This window comes from Epargyreus clarus, unplaced genomic scaffold (assembly GCF_041222505.1).
Source record: "Epargyreus clarus isolate Ecla_fem2 unplaced genomic scaffold, WU_Ecla_fem_2.2 ptg000004l, whole genome shotgun sequence".
NCBI classification, from domain to species: Eukaryota; Metazoa; Arthropoda; class Insecta; order Lepidoptera; family Hesperiidae; genus Epargyreus; species Epargyreus clarus.
In genome coordinates this window covers 15,445,498-15,469,774 of record NW_027332212.1, presented here as the reverse complement: position 1 = coordinate 15,469,774, position 24,277 = coordinate 15,445,498, and the positions used below count along the sequence as shown (strand labels likewise).

General features: G+C 35.4%; 1 protein-coding gene across 4 annotated transcripts in view; it reads left to right on the top strand.

The window, feature by feature from the left end:
* The first annotated feature begins 1,980 nt into the window (after positions 1 to 1,980).
* Positions 1,981 to 24,277, top strand: part of LOC140757688 (uncharacterized) — a 71,524-nt gene continuing 49,227 nt past the window's right edge. For 2 of the 4 annotated variants that reach the window (XM_073093598.1, XM_073093596.1), the window contains exon 1: positions 1,984 to 2,325. The gene's annotated coding sequence lies outside the window, so the exon portion shown is untranslated. Of the gene's footprint in view, positions 2,326 to 24,277 lie in introns of all 4 variants that reach the window. The other 2 variants (XM_073093599.1, XM_073093597.1) reach the window with 2 other exon arrangements.

Genomic DNA, 24,277 nt, shown 5'->3' with positions numbered 1-24,277 from the left:
GGAACACAATGGTGCCAGAAATAGATTTCGAAGAACCAATTCAGCCAATTTGTAATGTTGGAGTTGCCGAATACTCATTCTAAAATATCTTATATGTATATTACTAATGTTTAATTAAATCATACATTGTTTACTGTATATCGATTACTTTATCAATAATTTCTAACATTGTAGACATCCAGCTGGCAGGCAACAATAAGCTCGTTGTGCATAAACCTTGGGGCCCCGAGGTCCGGTGTCATCTGCTCTGTATGATAATTATAATCACTTCTCTGTTGGCGCTATGACAAGCTGTATGACTCGATGTGAATTACAAATGCTTTTATATATGTTTTCTGGTTAACGAAAGGTTCTTTTAGATCCATACATAGAAATGATGTCAGTGAGGTGATCAAGTATTATTTTGTTAATGTTTGTACATATTAGGAATTAACTACAGTACAAACAAATGTACGTTTGATGTGATTGTGGAACATGTTTGGTACTTGGATGCTTAATTTAATTCCTACTCAGATTAAAACGACACTCGTCCATCAAAATACTATAGGAGAAAATCATTATCAAGCCATGCCAATGGGCTAATATTTCATTGAGAAAAAGCAGACATTTAAGATCACTTGTCAGTTACATGAATTTGCATAAAAGTAAATTAATTAGAAATAGTAAGTAACTTCCATATGTGTTTTATTTTGATTTGTTTATATTATATAGTCACTTTCAGCGAATTAACAAGGTCCTTACGTAACTTATTTAATAACAGTACCTTGAATAGTACGTGCTACAAATGTCTACTATAAATAATACTGGTACCTGCTGTCTGCCTACATCTGTTTTAAATAAATTATTCATATCGTGAAATAGGAGATCGCTTGGCGCCATGACAACCGTCAAAACATTGCTGACTAGCCATTCTCGTTTAGTAGGTTACAATTTTGATAGGGAGATAAACTTCCCAGGAATTGTTCGTATTCATAATCTATAATAGAATATCAGCAAGTTTTTATAACCTCGTTTTGGATATAGATAGTTCTGCCTTAGATCTAAATATGGTCCAAGTCACCAGACATTTACGTTAGTTTCCATGTTCTCTTTAATACTTACTTTGCAAAGCAAAATTCAAAGCATGTTTACTTAATGTATTAAAGGCCAAAAGGCATATTATTTAATTTCATTGAACTCCTCACGAGGTAACGGAGAGTCCAGACATTACTGTTTAAATGGCAAGTTCTACTTTAAAGAGATATATCGTCGTTCTTGGGCAATCTCTCAGAATCGCCCATTAAGATTCGTTATCTGAACCCTTTGTTTTTTGGTGTTTAAAGTTCGCATTCATACTCTTGATTTATATCCTCTTTCTCCGAGCGGTGACGCAACTCACAGTAAACTTCTCGATCACAACGAGAGATCTCATCTGGATTGTTATCATTGTCCACTGCCGTGATTTCTCCAGATTCTATAGAACAACATTTCAATTGCGTTTCTATCGCTATTATACGTTAATACCAGCAACACGTTTACAGACCATTCCCAATCTAAATGGATCTCACTGTTTATGATTTTACACGACTGCAGTCGATCCGAAGAATATCCCTTCACATTTAGCACTTAATTGTTAAAATGTTGTAAGAGTTAGCGACTATTTTTAGATAAAGGAGATGGAGCGGAACTCTCACGGCGAAGGTCGGTATCCATAAACGAAATTCCTCCAAGTTATCAAAAGAAAAATAAATCGTGTCATATAAATAACACAGTTAGGCTAATTAGATAGGTAGGTCGTGTGGCGTATCGGTATCGGGTGGCGGTGTGGCGGAGCGTCGCGTTGCTTTCTCGGAACGCGGCGATAAGGTTTATCTCGGGGCACGAAAGCCTGCGGGAGAGGGCTGGGGCACGCTGGGGGCTGGCGGCCGCGGGACGGAGGCAGCGGCGCGCGCGCATCCCGCGCCCTCGCCGCCGAGGCTCGAGCGCCGCGCCGCTGCGCCAGTGATCGCTCGGACGCCACTCGCGCCGTACGCTCCACGCCACCGGCTCCGCTCCCACGCACACGCAAAAAAACTGACCGACCCCGAGTGACCCCAAAAGTGCACGAGCGGCCGACACGAACGAAACGACTTCGCGAACACATTCCGCGAATAACACTCAATTCAAAATCAAAAATAATCACTAACAACGCTTCGCTATAACATACGTGAGCTTATTTAACTGTTTACTTCTAGTTTAAATTAACATAAGAGGTGAAAAGTACGGACTGTGCACCGGAGGAGCAAATTTGAGCAGATTTAAATGTTAACGGGCGCTTAGAGCGAGCAGAGGCGGACCGCGGCCCAGGTGAGTCAACCGACTTTATTGTGATTAAAATTATAATTTGCGATTCCGTCCAATCTCGATATGGAATGTTGGGTTATTGGACTGCGCTCTTCACCTAACGACCGCGTCGAGCTTACCTCTTCCTAAAATTATAAAATTGATCACTCAATTTTGAATTTATTTGAAGAATTTGCGGTATAAGTTGCAGTTAATCCGATAAGAATTAAAACATATAAATAATGATCTAAATGGTATATCAGTTGACAGTTTTATTTTAGAGCTGATCGATATTAAAATGCCGGTAGTTGTAAAACAAACCAAAACAATAACAACGCTCCTTTTCATCTGTGCACAGTAGGTAAAATACCTACAGGCATATACTCACACTAGATATCTAAGCAGGTTTTTTTTAAAGATTTTTCTTAATTATATATTATTATAGGTATTATCCATTTTTTTATCATCTAATTGAGAACTTTGATAAGGCCTCATATTATTAAGAGAATACGGATGAAACATACTTCATAGGTAAATTTAATTTATGTATAGTAATAAAGTACAGTTACTCTGCATTTTATAAAATATCTTTAACTATGCCCTGAGTCTATATTATACTTACCGACTTACATATTTAATTTGAGGAGAATACAACTAAAAAGTTTAGAACACAAGTCGCATCGTATCTCATTAATTACTTTAATTAGTCAAACTATGCACTATATCTACAAAACTACAAATTTAACCGTTTCAAAATGCCTAATATTAAAATTTAAAATTATGTTCATTCCTTTGCATAATTAAATAAGATAACTGTTGGATGATATACTTGGTTCATTAAAAGAAGCAATTAATGTTGTTTGTATAACATTATGGTGTTTGTGCAATTTACAAAGTAATGTTTGTTGTAGCAATGTACTAATTGCCCGGACGTTCAGCCCTTACCGATGACGCCACCTTGTCAAGAGCTTGATTTCTTAATTACACTTTAGTATCTTCATTGAGATTGTCAACCGGCATGTATAAAGTTTATTGTAAATCTGAGTCTTGATTGTAGATCTGAGGTTTAGAGTTGAATCTTGAGTAAAAGGTCTGCATCTGTTGTAATCAAGGTCAAATCCTGTGCAAATTAGCCCGTTTATGCAATGTTTACTAAGTTTAGGCAAAAAATGGGTAAATCTGTTATAAGTAATGGACTTCAGTTTATCGATGATACAGAAAAGAGTTTCATATGTTACCTACGCAACTCGTCCGAAGCAAAGGTATGCAAAGCGTAGACTTATAATTCTTCAATGTACAATTACCGTGCGGTTGCTAAAAATCAGCTTAGAAATATCGATATAACAATACTCGAATACATTATTAATCAACACGATAGCGTCACGCTTAATCGCTGTCAAATATCAGATGAGACCACCAAATTACGTACGACATTCCAAGTGGAAAGAAGTCGAGGGGCAGGTGTGCAAACACTTGTGTCACCCGAGCCGCCGCCCGCCGTTGTTTTCATACAATGAGAACAAAGCCGGGCGCATTCCACTAGCGGACGTCAGTGCCTGTAATCTATGACTGCGCTCCCAGAAATGCACACAAATGTTTTTCTCATCTCCCTTGCACCTCTTGGAATCCATGATATGGGTGACTTGCTTAAATAAGATTCTTTTCATATGTAGTAGCAGGTGGACCTGTATTCACTTCTACATGTGAAATGGATCGATCGAACCATGCTGCCGTACAATTGATTTCAATAACACAACCTTAAAAAATATCTGCTTCATTGGTGAAGTGTCCTTTCACATATCGAAAATTATCATTAGTAGCAAAAAAGGACTTGTAGCCATAATCCCCCGAATTGTTCTTATACGATTGCTCTTTCCTATTTTTTTTATGAAATAAAAATCGCCACTGCACATGGTAACATCAAACCCTTATAAAATTGGAGTCTTACCTAAGATCGGTCACAGATACTTTGTTTAAGGACTAAGTTCGAATGCCTTTCCTTTGCTGTTTTAAGGCAGAAATAGGTGTTATAATAATTCCTTGGGAAATAGCTACAAATGTGTATGCCATCTTAAATCATAAAAGCACAAAACTTCTTAATTAGCCTATGCCTACTGAAATCCTGAAATTAAAATCCGTTTTCTAAATAACCGATGAATAAGTTAAAAAAGCTTCTATAGATTTTTAATGAAAGCACTAAATACTTACATAGGGTTTGTTCTATCTCTCGTTGATCTCTTTACTATGTAAATAATTGTGTGATTTAGCGATAAAAGAAAAGTTATATATTATTACAGTCGATAATTATAAACTGATTATTTAGTCGGTAGAAAAAGTATCTTACCTATAACGACAATTGTGCCATAATGTCAATTACGATGACGACTTCATGACACAATCTAAAAATCTCTTATTATGTTAATTTTGGTCGTACTATAAATGATGAGTTACTCTAACTAAATCGTCTATCTACAAGAGGACTTATGCATATGTGCTAAAACGCCGAACTCAGATCTGCATATTTACTTAACCAACATTTAATTTAAATACATTATTTGTTAAAGTTTTTTGAAAGGTAATTTTAACTCCACTGTTAGAGAATATTTTTTAAGTTGCACCTCCAACACTATTCTTAACAACTTGGTGGGTGTATCGATGGATCGCTTCATAAGTGAATTTATTTAATAAATTGTCATATAAATTCACATCTATATGAACCATCCAGCATGTAAGCCTTGGCACGGCCTACATTTCCACCTGACAACACAATAAAACGAGGGGAAATGCGGTGTCGATAATTCCGCGTCTTGTCGCCGGTACGTGTTTACGTGTCTCCAATTAATTAGCTGTATCTGGAGATACCTCGGCCTCGGCTTTATCGTGTATGTTTAACTCTTATTGGTTACGGTAAATGTTTAATAATAAATATAGATTCTTCTTGATAAATAAACATTTAACAATCTATACCTTTGTTACCGCGTTCTTCCCTAAACAACACCAATGTATTACTGTTAAACGCATCTTTAAAAAGTAAATGAGCATCAGTTTTTCTTTAATTTCTTTTTGCGCTATGACACCATATTTACTTATGTTACTAAAATAAAATAGATCCTATTCAGGGTGTGTTTCTGGAGTTAGATGTATGCGGAGAGGGGGGGGGGCACACAGGTGGTATGGCCATAAGGCTGACAGTTAAATTTACGCGTCCTAAAGTTTTTTAACATGAACAATTGACAGTCATCGCTCAGATGTTGAGTATAAGAAAAAATGCTTACCAAGAAAATGAATATTGTACTAGACAACTATTACCTTTTATGATTTAAAATTACGTATGCGACGACGGTCTGCGCGCATTACTTTATTCAGATCATTGCGATGTGCTCAAGAATCACTAAGTGGTCATATTAACCACTTGTTGATAATTGATAATACATAATATACGTGATATAGAACAAGCTCTAATCAAAACAATAACAGTTGTTCAGTATTGTGGTATTATTGTTTACCATGCTCTATCCTAGACAAGCTATCCAATTCAAAATTATTCATTGCAGAATGATGCAATACAGTATGTATCGAATTCTTTACTTATAATCGAATCGTATCGAATTCTTTCCTTATATTTTCGCTAGTCCTTTTGAGTACTTTTATGATGATGATACATGATGAGCTTGCAGTGGATGTGTTGCAGTGGATATCTGCGATCAACGCCAAATGGAAATATAATACTTCGTCGTACGCCTTCGAAAACCGTTTGGTTGGCTGGTTTATATGTATGTATAAAGAACTTTACTTCATCAAAAACTATATATTTCAATATAATTTTTTAGATATTAAAATTATCTCAACCACTTCCGCATTTTGAGTTTTGAAATACGTGCAGTCGGCTACGTGCGTGCGTTATCTATTGAAAATTGCCTCAAAAATATTTAGTTTTTACAATAATGACACATGTTAGTACCACCGTACCTTATCAATATGCTGTTATGAATAATAACTCTAATTCAAGGTTTACGCCGAAACAAACAAATAGGTTCTAAACAGTGACGATACTTGTCTTGTGAATGCAAAGGCTAACCGAATGATTCGCATTACGTTTCTGCGGTAAGAACTAGTCACGATTGATGACATACTTGGTAATATTTCACGTTTAATCTAAAATATGGGCTCATCATTCATAATATAAGACCTCTTTATTTTATAATTTTAAATGGGTTAAGTTAAGAGGGTTAAGAGCTCAGGCTTATTCCAGACGTTCCAACTTAATCAGCTCATGGTTGACTTCAGGTAGGACTCGATATCCATGGACGGCAGTCGCGACATGCCATGTTCACCTGGGACTGTATACTTGAATGCTACTTTTAAAACTCAAAGAATATAGGCATATCATTTCGAATGACCTTATAGGAATAGCACGAAATAGACTAACACTGATGCGTAATCACAGTGGGTGTGTGTGAAGTGTGCGGCCTTACAGCACACATTGCCACTGCCGCACCGTCTGTCACTGTGTTAAGTGGGCGCTTATGATAGAGATGCCATGACTAAGTGCCAAGTAAACCTTTGCTATTACACATTGACTTAGAAATAAACTATTTTTTGTTTCTTCTTTGCCTTAGTGGGACGTTTTTCTTGAAAATTTGAATACGAAACAAAACGTTGAGGTATCAATTGATTGTCTAGAACTTAAAATTGGTCACAGTACGCAAAGGCAGACGGTTAACAAAATGAATCTTAATTTTTTAACGACTCTGGATCATTAAGGGCGATGACATTAATTCATATAAAGTATGTCAAATACATTGCAAAAATTAAATACTCATTTCTATTCATTTTTGGGTATTGCTTATTTACGTCCTTTATTAAGTAACCTTATTATTATAAGCTTCAGGCAGGAGTGGCTATATACTTGTTACCTTTAAGACTCTCGTTACTATATACTTGTTACTTCTCTAGGACTTTCAGGTTTAAAAGTTGGACTATATATCTTCCCTTTTGTCTTTTGTTGTAATAAACATATCACCAACAATTCTCTTATGACAATAATTCTAAATGCTATTTACCGGAGCCCCTTGATGAGTGTTTCCCACAACATAGTAGTGGGCCGGCGTGGCGGAGGGCCGTGACTGTGACCACACAACACAGTGGTTAATTAGCCTGAACACCGCGGACCCTGCGGTCAGGGTCCGCTAAGCCTCCATTGGTTCGCATTTTACTGCCAATTTCACTTAGGTATTTTTTACGTAATAGCTTTTTTTGCTCGCAAATCCCCATATAAATTATCTTTATATCCTAAGTTACAATTATCTTTTAAATTATGAATTTATCTATAAACATACATTTTTGTCAGTTAAATCCTAAATCGTTATGAATATACCACCTAACCAAATGTTGATTACCAAAAATCGACATTTTGATTACCAAAAATCAAATATCGATCTTATTTTATTTATTTATTTATTGCATCAAATATGGTACACTAGATGTTATATTTTGACAATGTTCTGCACATTTGGCCAATATCGGCATGCAATGATGTAATGTTAAATACACTAAACATAAATTAAAATACGACAATAAAAATACAATAGATTCAATTATTAATAATAATACCCATGTAATTTTCTACACACGTTCCTTATATACATACGAGTAGGTACATTGGTAACACACACAGCCAAGCACTAAGAAAGGATCATAGATTCTTATTAGTACATCTTCGAAGTTGCTTTATCTCTCCTATTATTTAAACAATTCTATGATTTTCTGTATAATAGTGAGAGTTAGAAAGCGGCATGGGCGACAACATATTGCTTAATTAGCCTAACAAGTTGGAAACTGTGATCTTCTGGCTGCGCGAAGTGACCACAAATTGATTATAGTTGTAATACACTATTGATAGTGCAAACTTAGGTACAAATATTAGAGTATGAGGAAAAACAATCTTAATGTTTCGGTATTTCTCAGATTTTAAATGTCAGTTTACACAATGGAAGATATTCGGTATTGAAATGTCAGTATAGTATATAGTCACATCAGGGTATCAATAAGGAAAATTAATCAGCTATTTTTACCTAATTTTTTACGAAGGTATGTTTTGCGTTTTTAGGTACTAGTATGTCACATATTCTGGCATGCAATACAGCCGAAATGGCATAACGAATTTTTACATATGAGGTATGGTTTGATTCGTCTAATTTGTGAGAGGGACATAGAACTTCTAATTTTATTTAGTTAATTATTTTTAAGTAGTCGAGTTTTTATATTCTATTAATTACTAGGCAATGCAAACAATTTATGAAAATTGAAAATATCAAGGAATTTTGTATAAGTACCTTTGTAAGCCCATGTCGTAGCTTATAAATAAGTGTGTTTAAAGTATAAGTATTTTGATCACGTTAAAAATAGTTTAAAACACAAGCAGCTCATTTACAGTTTCATGTTATCAGAGATCGGTTATTGGAAGGTATCGCAGTACCGTCGTGTCAAAAGGAGACTGGTGGGAATGTGGCTTGTCTGTGGTCAGCCGAAGGATTTGGCAATCGATATATCACATATCCAATTAAATCTGTTAATACTCATACTTGCGGAGTATCTCCAGGCGATCTCATGGAACCTTCTCATAATATTTGTATATGAATTTGTATATTTTGGAATTGGGAATTTTTGTATTTGTCTTTAGGTGTGGTGACATAGATTGCCGGTATAAGTTTTGGTAGCTTTAGTGGCGAATAAAAAGAATAAGCGTTAATATCGATCATACGACATCCTACACGATGAGAGTTTCAACTTTCAACAATGAAATGTGATGAAATGAAATGATAGTTAACTATGAGTAGGTACAAACTCTTCATTTCGAATTGATTCCCGCCGACAGTCGGGAGCAGTCACCAATGACAGCGATATCAACCGCTATCAATCGCCTGAGGTATTGTCGTCACTCGTCACCAACGACAGGCGGCGACAGTCGACGACGTTCGGGGCGGACTGTCGCTCGTGTTACCTCCCTTAGTCACTTATAACAACAACTATTACATAAACATTTTTATTAATATTTCTCACCTGATTGTACGTACATTCACGATCAGTCAATGTTAGGATCAATTTGATTTCATTCTTATAAATATTCATTAGTCACAGTGATTTCATAGTGAGCATAAAGTCACGTTTTGGTAAATTACGTGCACCCCCGTAAACCTGCGGAACCTCGCGTGTTGAATTCAGTAACAATATTTTTAAATATTAACGCAAATGCCCACTACATTTGGTGTATGTGGCCTATTTTATTACATACAAACTTTTCTATAATTGTATGAGAGTTTCATCAAAATCAATTCAGCTATTTTCTAATTTGTAATTAATCATAAGACGAAAAAATATTAAAAAAGTGTCAATTTTACATATTGTCAACCATGAAGTTCTATTACATAACACTTCTTTAAGACACAGTGTTACAATGTAATTTCAATGTTAAATACATTGAAATTACCTCTTTAAAATAACATTACATATTTACACTTAACACACTAATGTATTACACTCAATAAGTTTTATTCATTAGATCATAATGACTAATTGAAAACCTTTATGTCATATCAAACCGTACTTAAGTACAGTCAAAACAACATTACGAATTTCCTGATAGATTAGTGGCTCCCAAGAATGTTATTTGGAGCAGCAAACAGCGGGCTAGCACGTACCTTCGGGGAACTAATCGTGTCCATATTATATTAATAGGCAGATAACGGGAGTGGCAATGCCCAATTACGTATGCCTGAATGTATGCCAATACATAATTATGGATATGTGTATGAATGTGATAGGTAGGTTCTACGGTAGGTACGGTACAGTGTTTTCGATCTATTTTTGAGTTCGATCAGACTTTTTTGACTGAAATTATTTTTGTCGCTCAGTTTTTTATTATTTTTAAATAATTGCTACTTTTCTTTACTATACAGGCACTTAAGTATTATGTTTTCTATCATGTATTACCAAAAAAGTAGTTAGTTCTTTTATTTATTTCAAAATCAAGTTTGACACGTTTGTGTGTATCTTATTCAGGTAAAGCCAGCCAAATTGACATTTCAAATTGAGTCCAAGACAGATTAACGCCGCGCGCATTGTATTATTTTTTTAGTATTTAAGAGAACCTTAATGGACGGACCATAACCTAAAAGTCCATGTTCAGGAACAAACTTAGTTGGAACACCTTGATATCCTCATATCAATAATAGCAATAATATACAAGCAAGGATATCTAAACTGCGAACTGCGCCATAAAACAACGTATCCCGTTCATTACATCTATCTAATCAGTGATCGCGATGCAAGCAGCATCAGTAACAATCGCTATCTGTCATCATAACCCAATGACACCGTAATGGCGACAACTGCCCACGCCCACGCACTCGCTAAAACAGTAAAGTAGAGTACAAGCCACGAACTAACCGAGTAGAAAAAGCTTTACTAGAAACAAGTAAAAACTTTACTTTATTGTTTCTTTGATTATGGAAGGCTACCAAGGTATGTTCTACCCATTAAGACCTCCCTGGTGACCGCCTTTAACGCTACGTAGATTACTCCGGGATCTTTATCCCTGTCATGTACAACATAGGTACATATTCCTACCTGACGTTGGCCACAGATACCGATACCTCTAAGGAATTAGCTAGATCGCCTCGGAAAAGTATGTCATCCTTACCATACCTTTCAAACCAGAATACAGCAGCGCTTAACACTGCTGTTATTAGGCAAAAATAAATATACCTATAGGATTTGTGCGACTTTTTCCTCAATCAATTGTACGTTTATTACATATTTCACCTTTTTAAATAAAATATGTTTATATTTTCCTGGTTGTATTATAAGAAATCGCAAGCTCGCAGTATGTGTACGCACCTTTAGATGCACTATCGCGCAGTTTACAAATCCGGTGGTGACGCTACTGCCAAGGTCTTAGAACATAGATTTACTTGCTAATGCGAGTTTTATAGCTCAATATTGCAATAAAATTATTAACTTGTTAGTGTCCTTAAACTTCCATGCAGATAAACAAACCGCTCACAACTCACAACTCTAGGGCTGTCACCACTAATAATAACAAGTAATAAACTTCAGGTTCAAATTCAGTGATGTATTTTATGCGTGTTTTTTTCTTTTGTGGCTTTGTAACATAAGGTAAAGTAGTTTTGTTATAAAGAATCTGTATGACATCTAAAAAATGACCTAACTTTTCCATATAAGTGTTAAATATATTTTCCGTCTACAAATATTATGAGTGGTATTATGAGTAGTAAATTTAATTGAACTTCAGAATTTTCAGTAATATACCCGAACATTTAATTAGTTCTATGTTCGTCACATGATCAGCAGCTGTTCTGGTTCCGGCCACCGGCGTAAAGTCGGCCAGCACGGAATGGGCTAGCGTGATTTATCACCACCTCCATCGGACACGGTGATCAGTAGCCAGACCAACAGACAGCTGTTTTAAATTGTAATTGTCAAATATGACCCTGGAACAGCTTCATAGGAATGTGTTGTATAATAATCTGAATGGCTTCTTTCCTGATCAGTAAATTAAATTACTTTAAATATATTGATTTGCTAAACTGAGACTTGCTCATTCCTCCTTCAATGACACTATTGTTTGTATAGTTTTGTTTGATTGCTTTGTTTGTTGATTAATTGTCGTTGTGTCTTCATCTCGTCCGTTGTCTTTTAAGTCAGCAAATCAATGAGAGATTAGTAGTTGACAAATAACTAATGGGTGTTTATTTGCGCACTTTTTGTGCCTTACTAGTCCTCGCTTTTTGAATGTTCTTATGTCTCATATAAATTTGTCATCAGGATAGCAACAGTTAGCTCCACCAGATATGACATAGTCCGCTAATCTTAGTTGATAGACAATTTCCACCAATTTCCCAATCTATCCACTTTTGGAAGGATAATAAAAAGTAAATAAAATTGAGGAGTACATGTGAGGTGGCGAGGATCGCGTGGGCGGCTGATTGTTTCATCTAGCAGCCCCCGCGCCGCCCACGGGCCACGGGCCGGGTCCTCACTCCTGCGGCAGTGGGCCCCGGCGCCGCCTGTGAGTATTGTGCTGTGCTGGTGCATGCTAACTGTGCTCTCTGCTTGTCTGATCTATGTGTGATATTTCGTGTGCGCGTCAAAGTTTAATTGGTTCAATGCGCTTTATATCACGGCGACTAATGTCTTTATCGTGAATTAACATTGTGGGTATTTGAAACGTCAATAAATATTTTTCGATATGATACAAGATAGACATTAGTTTGATATTGCAAAAATGCAAGATTCATTAAAACTAAAATAATTTTCTCTATTATTATATCTTCTTTGTTTTGATTTATTATTACGATTACACTATTACATTATGTATAAATCAAATAAATTAACAAATCATTTAAACATTAAATAAGCAAAGAAATGGCGATCGTTGTGCATTATAAAAATTGAATTTGCAATTGTTTCGCGAGAAAATAACGTGGGTCTGCATGTCAGGGTGTCTCGCCTCAACAATAACAGCTGACGTAACCTCCTCCTACGGCAGCCTTCCGATCCGAAGTTATTGGTTCAACGTGATGTCATTTGCGAAAATAAATAATTTCGAGACGACGTATTTATGGATGCTTCGTGAGTAATGTATTTGCGAGAAATTACAGGCACAACTTGCGGTTGCTGACAAATAAGTATTGCCAAATCATACTAAGTGCATATTTTCCGCTTATAATTATCTGATAACTTAATATTTATATTTATAGAATGGTAACAATGACATTTATATTTAGCATTGTTATTTGGTATCTATAAAGTACCGTTTGACCAGGAATGTATCCACACTTTTTTCTATCGTATTATTTCCTGCGTTTCAGTCCCTGGGCGAGGGTAGTGACTACTTAGATGACATCAGATGGACTGCATGTTCGTTTCCTACTAAAAACGTGCGGACTCTTATTAATATTTTAGTTTCTGTCAAAGGTTACAAAACGTTACAAAAACTAAATCACTCGCTACCTTTTCGCTAAGACTTGAAAAATAAAACATTATCTAAAGTCATTTCCGACAGTAAAAAAGTATTCATTTAAAGTTATTAAATTGATTCTTTGCATCCATAATGAGTGTGGGTGAGCATGGCCAAAATATAATTCATATTCGTTCGTTCAACTCCACCGTATCAAACAAAGAAGTATATTTATTAGATACGCAAGATTAATACATTGATATGTTATATTCAGAAAGCATTTAAATATTATATAATTATTTTAATTTAATAAGTTAGTAACACATTTTAGTGTCGAATAGCTAATAATATTTTTTTTTAATAAAGTCTTCTACAAGAAGACTATATTAAAAACTTTTAAAACTGTATGTTAATAGAATCTTATTATTGTTATTTATGTACAAGTTTTTTTTTGTTATTTAATGACGCAAAAACAGCTGAACAGATTTGCGTAAAAGGAAATGTTTATGTCTAATTTTCTTTAGACCCAATTATGGAGTCCTCGCGGCAATTTGCAAGTATTATAGAAGAGAGAAGAGTGTTCTGAATTTGGTTATCAAATTCTTATAGTTATAGATATTAGAGCTATCTGGTCTCGATTGCTCTATAAGTCTACATCATCGAGTGTTCAACAAGTGTTTGTGTACAGTGGGGCACAATGGCGACAATGCTGTTGACATTCAGTTATCTCAGAGATGTTGATCTTCACATACGATCGGATACAATCGCGATTTGCGTCTTCGTTTTAGATGTACGACGTAGTTTCGTTTCTTGATCAAATATTATAATAATAATTGTTGTCTGTTAGTAGAAAGTATATTTTGTATTAATTAATGTCATTTTACTATTAACTTACTAATATCTGTTCATGACCGTGTAACGCTTAAGTTATTGTTTCATAATATAATTATTGTATTTGGAATCAGAATTCGGAAAGGCACATTTTTTGCATTAGAAATGGGAGAGTTATAGTGTTCTCATGCATATTTTACCAATATCCGTTACGGATATATCAGTTCGGTAATGTGAAAAAATCAGAAACAGCGCAGAATCAGATGAGCAGTTCAAGATTGGTTCGCTGGACAGTATATCGTACAAATAAATAAATGGCGCCTAGGAAATGGCAGTTATATAATAAAATCACAGATAAATAGGTCAATTTCAGTACAAGCATAAATGGAATGAGTACGTCGTCCTGGGCTGGTAGCCGCCGGTAGCTCAGCTGGGCGCGAGGCGTGAAGGTCTGCGCGTGTATCATATGTTTTCGTTCACTGTACAGGCGCAGCACTCGTGACAATACCTGTTATGACTGCTTGCTTATTGCGACGCACTGCAGAACTGCATCTACCACAATTATTATGTGATTTTAACGTTCGTACCACACCACTTCTATTTCAATATAACTCTTCATAAGGAGCTAGATCTATCTTAATATTTCAATTGCAGTAATGTTTATCTTATTTCATGTTTTTCAAATAGACGTTAGAGCTTAGTTATGAGACCGTCTTCATTCTCTAGACTGACAACGCATCCGAGATCGACTTCAAGTAGAACTCCTGTTCTATGTGGAGTGAAGGTGAAAGGTGGCAGTGACCACTTACTATCAGGTCAACTGCAAGCTCGTTGCTTCTTCATCCTTATACAAAAGTTAGCGAGACCGTCTGACATTTTGATAAAAAAAAAACATTGTAACAAAATTAGAATTCCGTGTTTAAATTCAATCCATCTACTTCTTTTTCATTTTAACCGACATGTTTACATGTGAAAGCTGAATTTTATTAATAAATTGATAGACCATAGATTATTTATAACGATCAGCTAAAAAGTTAAAACTTCAAAAAATCGACCATTCAACAGGTGTACGCATAATTATCTCTCCACTATAAAATTCAATTGTATTAGTTATTCTAATCACCAATAACCCGTGTTGAATAAACATGGAGATTTGGAAATATCTGGCCACGGAGAAACCGGTGGGAACCTAGAGAGCGACGGATATATGCATGTATATGTTAAACATCACTATAGAAAATAACAAGTGTTTAATTTCACGTCGTTTTATATAATGATATTTTTATTGAATAAAGTAAATAGCCCGATATGCCATGCAAAGGCTTTCCCACAGGCAGATATTTGAAAGATTTTTATTATATCTAAAATTAATGTACGATTGTTTTCTTTGTAATTCAGGGCGGGGTAGGGAACAATCAAAGGCTCCTGTTGCTTAGCTTCTATATTTTCTAAATAATGTAATTATTAAGATTCCTGTAACATTATATTTGACTTTGACTTTTTGTTTTATAGAAGCTTACAAATTAATGTGTAGATACTCTACACTAAACTATCACACCAGATAAAAGCAGTTTTAGCCTAATGGTTAAGAAACTCTGCCTCTCGAATGAGGGCTGCGAGGTTAAAATCCCAGACAAACCCCTGATTTTTCCACCCCGATTTTTTTTTAGAGGAGACCCGTGCCCAGCAGTGGGACGGTAATGGGTTGTTAATGATGATGATTAAGATTTCTGTAAGATTATATTTGATTTTGACTTTTTGTTTTATAAAAGTTTACAAATTAATATGCAGAGTATTTACTTACTAATCTTACTATGCTACCATAACCGTCTCTACTACCGTAGAGCTCTCCGGGGTTCAATTTTAGCGGCACTTACTGTGTACACATCTTTCTGCTCCTGCAAACTGTAAACATAAGGTATTAGCATTAGTCCTATGGAGGAATCGACCTCTAGTAGAGCTCTTCCCAATTTTCAGTTCGGTTACAAGTTACAGTGTCCATAATGGTGCTTAACAACGGAATCGTTGCAAGCTTGTCTGATTTTTCATTTACTTATAATAAGGCTACAACTACTTTGTACTCTACGTACATCCGAGATTGTGTGCTTATCTTCAATCTTATTACAAATGTAACGCCATGGTTCTCATTTACATTGTCATATAATTAATTAAATTCTTGTTTATACTTTTATATACGTTATTAAGAGTTTTAAATTTAATTGGAACTAAAATACAAGCTCTAATTATATTTGTCGTTGTCATCGTCAATCCACTACTGTCCCACTGCTGGGCATGTGTCTCCTTTCCAGAGATGTTTAGGCCTTGAGGACCTCGCTGGCCATGTACAAATTGGGAGACTTCACACAATTTAGAGAAGTTTTATTTTACACACATATGCGTTTAAGTTCGCTACATAATAATGCTCGTGCATTTCCAAAACACAAGTAACCTTGGGTTACAATGATTGATGACCACTTAACGTCATAAACACGTCTAGTTTTGGATTCATGTAATTATTTTCCTTTCTTCACGTTCATTGTTTTGAGAACTGCGGGGTGGCATTGTAAATATGTAATATCCATGTATTGGTTTCGCGTTCGTCGAAGACAAAAGACATTAATATAAAGATTTTTAAATTATCAAGTATCTATATTAGCCCCATACCTGTATTTGTTTTGTAAAGTTCTGTGATATAAGTAGACATACCCATGGAACAGAAACTGTTCCGTGGACATACCTACGAAATTTCTACTAATTACTTTTTAATTTTAATTAATTAGTTTTTTTATTCATAAAGAGGTTTTGCTTGGTTGCCTATCAAACAACCACGGCAACTTAGTATGTGTTTTATATTATTCATACATTTGAATATAATACATTTATTCTACATATTTTAAACTAATATCACACAGTAGTTAATCCAAAAGTAACGTGTATTTTGCGAACCAAAAAAAAAAGTACCGGTGTTCTTATTAGCATAGCATGTTAACATGGGCATAGATTCGGTAGCGTCAGAACACCGGGCTACGTCTGTCACAGCAGACAATCCGAGTTTACTTGTAATATTACTAACGTGTCATGTTTCACACTTTTGTAATGGGTTTGCTGGTTAAACACTGCTCAGCCCACGTTAAGTACTGTGCTTACACGCTAAGGCAGGTGACATACGAGCGACAGTAAGGTAATACACGAGCGATTGCCCGGGCTGACCAACGCCGACTGTCGCTAGCTGTTGCTAACGAAATCAGCGACAGTCATCGGCTCGGGCTATCGCTAATATATTGAAGGCCTAAAATGTTTGATTGCGACAACTGTGTCATTTTAAAGCCAACAGGACTCCTAAAGGATCTGTATGATAAGAATAATAATGTTTATGTGACCAATCTTGAATAAAAGCCATATTGCAGAGCCATTATCACTGTTATAAATTTGATGGTCATAAATTACTTGAGGCTAGACAACCATTGATATTCAATGAACAATATTACACTTTTTGCTACTTCTTTATCTTACAATATATTACACTTCCTAAACAAGATTAATGACAGAATACATTCAAGCGAGATAAGAACACAGCTTTCCTGTCTCTTAGCAAAAACAATAATTATAAATCAAACAGATAAACATTGTCAAAAACTTTGAAAACCAAAGTTGTTTAACGACTTGCGTGTTTGGGCAAACAAAAAAATTGACTTATGTGGCTTCAAAGACATCCTCGCCAAATATGGCGGCTCGAGAGCTCTCGGTTTATTTGCTTTTTGTATTGGCTGTGGAAATTGCACAGCGCCAGTTCCAATATTTGTATAGGTGGGTTGTAAAAATCCTAAAATACAAAAATACTCGTCAATATATGACCAATATTACATTTTATGTGTAGCTAGGGGAACGAATATTACTTACTTAATAAAATAGTTGATTTATGTCGTGATATATTGAGCTGTGATTTTTATAATACAGTCTGTACCGTACCTACATAATTTGTAATTTGTATTCGTATGAGAAATAATGTCCTAAACCGTACTTATTTATGCCCATTAAACGAATAAGTGGATCACAACTGAACTTTTATTAAGTAATTTTGTAATATAAAAATTTGCAAAACCAACCAAATGTCTTCTGCCTTATTCCTGTTGTTATTAGTTAGTCATTTAACTAATTACTTAATTTAACAATTCACGTTTGATATCCTAATAATTTTTAAGTTCATTTTCAACTAGAAGTCTAATATGAAATCTGCAGCAGCCGGCCGATCTCAAATAAAGATATTTCGATCGTGTACAAAGATAAGGTGGGTCAGAGAGTCGCTATCGCCCATAAAGGCTGTAGCTACACTGTAGCCATAACGATAGCCAGACAGATTATGCAAACGTTGGTCGCGGCGCGTCCTCAGTCTTCACTACCGGTTCAACTTGATCGAGGATTAACAAAACATAAAGGACTATTTTTGTTTTGTCCAAATATTGTTATGTAACGTGTCGTTTGCATGCCTGTTTTATTTATATAATAGATAAACAGATAGATAGATAAGTAAGTCCGAATCTCGGAATCCAAAGTTTCTCTCAGACACAGAATTTTGGAGTTATGTGCGTATTAAAAAACAAATTTTCTTTCACAAGCCTGACTGTTTTTGAAACGTTCTCAAAAGTGTGTTAATGTAATAATCCGCACTTGTGTGCGTGGTGGAATATCTTCTAACTGTCCTAAGTCACCCTCACTCTGACAGAAGAACCCTAACCAGCAACGGGACATGGGCATGATACATGTCCAAATAAAACAGCAGTCTTGCCTAAACTCAATAACAGATGCGATGTTGTTGTTGTCCCAAGAAAACTAATTTTATACGCTTAATTTTGCACGCATTAAAATTTTGAAACGGTGCTTATATTAGCTCGTATTGAGGCAGATCCTTGTCTGCAACGATTAAAACGAATTCCAATTTATTTTTTGTCATTAATTTAATAGCTCCGGTAAGAGAAATTAATGTTGTACTTAATCTTCATTGCTTTATGGTATTAGATATTTGGTAGATACATCAAATACCATTTCCGTGACACTAAGTAACGTGTTTTAATGATATCATGTACCTGTTAGAAAGTCATGTCCATCGACAACTTGAAATGGCAATTCCTTTTGGTCTTCTTAAATATAAATATCTCCTTTAACCACTTAATACGTTTATTGGGCTTGAACTTGGGGTTGTTGGCCCAACTCCTGGCGCATTCGACCAACGTTGGTCGTATTAAGATATAAGACAAAACCTGGCTGGGTCGTCCGCAAACCAGTTTAGTGGCAGCTTCGCACGGGCACCGCAGAGGAGCGGCGAGCTCCGCGCCCGAGGAACCGATATTATGCACTTAAAATATTCGCATTACCGCTTCCATGGCTATAAATAGACGGGAAATATTGTATCCGAGATGGAAGGTTATTTTATCAATAATAGCCTGTTATGGAGCATTAGAAAGCTGCGAATAGGATGAATAAATCGTTGCCGCAGTGGAGGGTTGCTTTCATGAGAATAAATGTCGCGAAAACGATATCTGAGAGTATTTATCGTTTGATTCAATCGCGTCTCTAAAGCGAGAACTATGATTATGTATTTCTATTAAAGATACTGTGATATGAAGTTGTTAAGCTAAACCAATTATTTTTAATTTGACGCGTAATTACTATGTTAACAACTTTTTTAGTGAACATTATTAAAAAGAAGCAACATTTTTGACATATTTCTGAGTGACTATTCATCATAAACACGAGCTCATTAGTATTTCAAGTGTAACAGTCACGGTAGCACAATAACGAGCCGCAAGTGGTGGACGCGCCTCGGTTTTGTAATCATGTGTCATATTCGTCGGCCACTGGTCTGCACTTTGACAGGTTGTCATTATAGTTTCGGGGAAATTCAACGTTTCTGGTCTAGCTGGTCATGTGAGCTATGCATCGTTAAAGACGTTTTGAAAAGTAACTTTATTCGTTGGTAATTTATATTGATGATTAATTTCATAACCCCGATTAATTTAATTAATTAATCTACATTAATTTTAAGGTAATTTCATAATCCCAAAATGACGTCAGGTGATGCGCATTTTGGGATTATGCATTACATAAGCAAAATTCAAATTGCAAATATGGATAACAGTCTGCCTGACAAAGGGACAAGGTGACCTAAACAAAAATAAACGTTTCCTCGGCACCTGTCTTTTTAGTTTCCTGTTGCAGTTTTAAAGTAAATATCTCTATTACACAATATATTCCAATTAAAAGCTCAGCAAATGACATGACATGACATTTAAAGGTTTCCATACTCCTCAATGACGCAATGTCGTGATCTACCGGAAGTCCTCTAGATAATTGCTCTTAAGCATAATGTATTTAAATGTGTGTTTGTTATTCTCGGAAGAGTGACTATTGATTTTTATTTTAAATCCCACGTAATCCACTTGATATTCTGGTCTAAGTTTATAATTGCTAGAACAAGAACAAATCGATGATCTGTTCATAATTGGCCCACGGTGAGTATAGAAATATCTGCCACTCAAAATGTGTTGCTATTATAGTTTGTCATTTACTCAGCCTCAGAATCGCATCATTTTGTTATGTTAATTATTGATCTATGATCATTTTTATTGGCGCAGCAATATCATAACTCTTTCGTGGACTATATTAAATTAACATAATAAATATTAATTTGGACATCTTGACCATAAATAACAATCAGCTTTACCAGCTTATAAATTAAATTTCTAGCCAAGCGTTTTATATAATGAACAAATAACATCGAATAACTTGTATAAAAGGAATATAACATCGCCAAAAAAAATAGCCTGGAACTGCGCTAGACGATTGGACACGATATTTAGATTCGCTAAATGGGTTATTGTAAAAATGTATAAATATGCTCGTTGAGTTGCGCGCCGTTGATGCCTTGTGCTGCCAGTTTAGCGATAACCAAAACATAAGAGTGCCAATTTATCAGCGTCGCTGCGAATTAGCGAACAATCGATCAGACGGCAGTGAGCTGGTGGGCGGTGACTCAGCTCCATAGACTCGCCTAAGTTTTTACTTGAAGAGTTTCGAATGACTAATGACTCAGCCGTCACAACATAATTCTTTAATTCTATAATACTTTCTTCGATCGGAACGCTCTGCAAGATAGATCAATACAAATGATCACCGCTTCATTCATTTAGTTTTTGTTATCTTATTGTTTGAGCTGACTTGATTAGACTTTTAATTTTGTTGGGTTTTCAACTTGAGTGAACTTTTAAAATGTTGCTAAACCTGTTATTGTAATTTACATTGTTGTTGTTTTAAAATGCAAAACCGGTATTCTAGGATTTAACTGGTGTGTCAGGAGCAGCCTTATTTATTTATTTAGTGTCCTCGTGGGATTGTGTCACATAATCTGGTAATCTGATGTTGACGTAATCCACAAGTGCGACTTAGGATTCAGTGATTTATCTCATGAAACTAATCTGACTAAACTGTTTTGCTACATTGTTACGTAAGCCAGCTCGCCTATCAATGTCCGCAGTTGCCCCGCTGCCTACATAAATCCGGATCGTACAGGAAAAAACATTTTTACTGGCCAAGTCCACTTATGGTACAAAATTTTAACATCAAACATAATACGATAAAACGGACTATAGAAGGAATTCGGAGAATCCTGTCTACTGGACAAGATTTTAAGAAAGCTTTTTGAAATTAATTTTAATATTCATTCGCATTTCGCATATCGCCGTCGTCCTAAATCTATTACAATTTTTCTCACTGCTGGGCACGGGTCTCCTTATTCTCGTCTCAGATAGAGGTATATGCACAGACACGTAACTTTGGCTATACCACTGTGCTGGCAGAGTGTAATTGGTAGACTTTGCACACCTCTGAGAACTTTGTTCGCATATAAGCAAAAAGATTAGAGAATCAATGAAGTGCCCATCTCACTAGTCGTAGTGCGGTCACAACGTCACCTGATTCGCAAATGATGTTCCCGTATCCGTCACCACTCACTTTCCGTCAGCTGAATGAATCGCACGCAGCCTGAATATCAACGTGGACACGCGTGGAATAGCGATGGCATCTCCGCCATCCGAGCAGTGAAAGCAGGTGGAATTCACCCTGATTTTCCCTTTTATGCCGTGTCCTCGATGATTGATGTGTAAGGCGCTAAGTGTCTAATGCGGTTGTGGAAAAGCGGGTTACGCGACTTACTTGGATAAATACCTAATGATTGGCTTTTTAAACTGTTCTACTCAGGTTTGGATGACATTTCTTGGGCTTTTTAATAGTTGATATAGATCGACCGATTTTAATTTTCTGTTAACTTTTAAATTTCTGTTAACCAACAACTGAACCTAACAATCTTAAAGATTCAAGATCACAAAGTTCTTAAACTTTTAACAATAGTATTATGAGCAAGAGGGTTAATAATTTATTTATTTATTAACAGTCTAAGCTTTTTTAAATTTGAGTTTTGATCTGCCCAGATCTTAAGTAGATACTCTGTTAAAAATAAAACCTAAGCGTTAAAACCAAATAAAAATGATTTACGATTATTACGGGTCAATCGACAGTAATAAAAATAGATTGTATGTAATTAATTATAGTATCATTGATTAGTCATATTGGATCTCGGTAACCTTCCGTGTCCAGCGAGGCGCGATGGCGCGTGTCGGCCGCCGCGTGTGCAACTAGCCTTAGAACTAAGGAGACAAAGCGTACCGTATTTCGAGGAATAGCTTAAAAATTCTAGCAATGCTTAAAATTTTGTACTGATATTTTTAAGTTCCAAATATGAGAGAAATGTTTAATTATCTACAGAGTTTACTATTGACGTAGTACTAACTTTTTTGAAAACAATACAATTTACTGGCGTAACAAGCAAGCAACATATTTTAGATAGGGCTCTAGTTCTTTTTGGACTTGATACTGATGACCATAGACGGCAGTGATAACCAAGCATTAAGTAAATTTCATTTAAAACGTTAAAAACCGTTTCCATTTTTTTTTAATATTTATAGACTCCCCGTTTAAAACTTTCAATAAGGAGTGTATTTATTGAGTTTTATTCGTATTAGAAACGTAGGTCCTTCCGAAACAGAGTTTGACCTACATTTTGGTAAATGAAACGTGGTTACCCTACAGTCACAGCTCAATGATGAAACAATGACAATCATATCGGTGCATAATTATTACATAACGCCGTGACCACAAGTCTCGTTCACATAGATTAAACAGATAATAATAGACTGGACACTCTGATCCTATCTCACAATTCAAGTTGTTTCATATTTCTCACGGCTCCACTAGATACATTAATTATTATAAAATATAGTAAATCTAAGTAATAATTAACTGTAAACATAAGTAATGTGCCTATTTCGCTCCTACAATTTAGACGACTCCAAAGACTCCTCAACTGTTAAAATCCATCAAGCCGTTTGGGCTAGAGAGTAGAGAGTGTGCCAAAGAATGAGACATACACATACGTATACATAACATACATATACGTACGAACATACGTAAGAAAAAACAATAAACACCGCAGTCAGCTAAAATCAGTGTAATCAAAATTTTACACATGTAAATGATACAATAACTAAAATAACATCAGTATTGTAAAATTAAAAATGTTAATGAGGCGCTATCATACTTGAGAAACATGCTCTAAAAACCTAAATAAGTACTAATAATGTCTTGATAATGTAATTGAAAGTTGTAAAATTCCATCAGAAACGGCATCGCCGCTAAATGACTTATTGTCCTGATACAATCTGCAGCTGCGCTGGAACTACCGTTTCGTGAAATCAGCTTTTGATATCATAACGTTGACAGTTACGTGGAATAGCTTAACTTTATTGATCAGTCCAAATTTGGAAAGCGATTTCTTTTTTATGTATATTTCCAATAATTGAAGTGTAACCAATTACAGTAACAATAAAATATATAATTATTTTATCAACGTCGGTAAACATCAATTTTTTTTTTACTTTCCATTAAGATATGTAAAGAAACTTAATGCTCAACATTTATTATATCTTCTACGTATATAAGTACCATTCTCATGTTTTTAATTTGTCTATATAAATATGAGTTTATTTATAGTCTGTTTATCTGTTGTTTGTTGTTAATAAAAAAATGTATTAAATGTTTTGACTACCAAAGACC